The sequence below is a fragment of the Dendroctonus ponderosae genome, unplaced genomic scaffold (assembly GCF_020466585.1).
Source record: "Dendroctonus ponderosae isolate FM_Combo_2020 unplaced genomic scaffold, Dpon_F_20191213v2 Dpon_F_20191213_8, whole genome shotgun sequence".
NCBI classification, from domain to species: domain Eukaryota; kingdom Metazoa; phylum Arthropoda; class Insecta; order Coleoptera; family Curculionidae; genus Dendroctonus; species Dendroctonus ponderosae.
In genome coordinates, this window is record NW_026019016.1 from 5,717,718 (window position 1) to 5,719,185 (window position 1,468).

Sequence of the window (1,468 nt, forward strand, 5' to 3'; positions counted from 1 at the left end):
AAAATATCTTTTTTATTTGCAACATTTAACATTCTTTAACGAGATGTTGTACATATTGCTCTTCTTGGCTTTGTGTAAACTCTTCTTCTTGAGTTTCTGATTTTTTTTGTAGTAATTTCTTAGTTGCTTTGTATAATCTTTGACGTTCAGTTGATGAAAGCTACTTCGAGTTGATCTATTACTTAATGCTCCTTTTTTAGCACGAAATCGTTTTTGGCGTTTAGCATAACTTAATACTTTTCGCATTGTAGCATGTTTTTGTGACTGCTCTTGTGTATGTTGTTCATGAACGTCTGCTACAACTTGTATCTGAATAGGACTAAAAAATAAATGAATTGTGCTGATTGGAAGACGTTCTATCTGTCTAAAATAGACGGTAAAACGAGCAAGAGCTATAGAGACAGGATACACTTGACACACTATATGTATACATAATGTAAGCCATCGCGCGTATGTTAAAAATAATTCTAACTGAACTAATCCAAGGCTAAAAAGTTAAACTAAATTGAGAAGATTTAATCAAAGGTTATATGAAGGAAAAAAAAACCATTTTGATGCGTGGTAAATAATTAATCATAGAAATGATATAGAGAATTGAAAATAAGCCCTAATTAATTCGTTACATATTTTGCAACTATAAGCTGAAGAGAGATTCGTATCGTCTTAACAGCAAGAATGCGTTGTGTGATAGAAAATAAGAACACGGAACCCATGTTGTCTGAAATATCCGAGGTAAACTCAAATTTTTTTTCAATTAAATTAAAAGCATATTTTTATATGTTATTACAAAACAGTATGTTAAATATGAAAGATTAGAAAATAGATATCTAAATATTGATAATTTGTTGTTAGAAAATAAAATAACAAATAATACAATATATTATTGCATTAAAAGTTATTAATAATAGTTGTGACACTGTATTTGCACTTAATCTAGAGCGTTTTTCATAAATTGACCCTGCCTGCTTTAGAAAATATCCGCTCAACATCTGGTTTAACACTTGTCTCCGATGAAAATCACTAAACAAGTAGGTGCCATTATTTTACCGAATCGTGCAATACAATGCAAATGGACATCATCTGGACAGCATCTGGACTACAGACGGAGACTAAGACATAGGGAATCGGTACCGGGATTGTATCGATACGATTTAATTTAATCTTTTCTTGATACGAATTTGCGTCCACAATCAATCAGGCGATTTAAAATAGGCCCAACAGTTTTTCAAAAACTTTATTGTAGTGGATCTTAAGCACAATTTTGTTGCACAGCATCGATTGTTAGTTCTTAAAACAATATTTAACAGTGCACGGCATTGTGCAATCTCATTTGCAATGATAAATGCCCGGTCGTTTGAACATGATTTTGAAAAGTTTGTAATACATGTTTCTGCAAATTTATGGACGATCCGCATTTTCTTGCACTTAAACTGCTTTAGTGTGTATAATTGTGTGTGTACTTTAATTG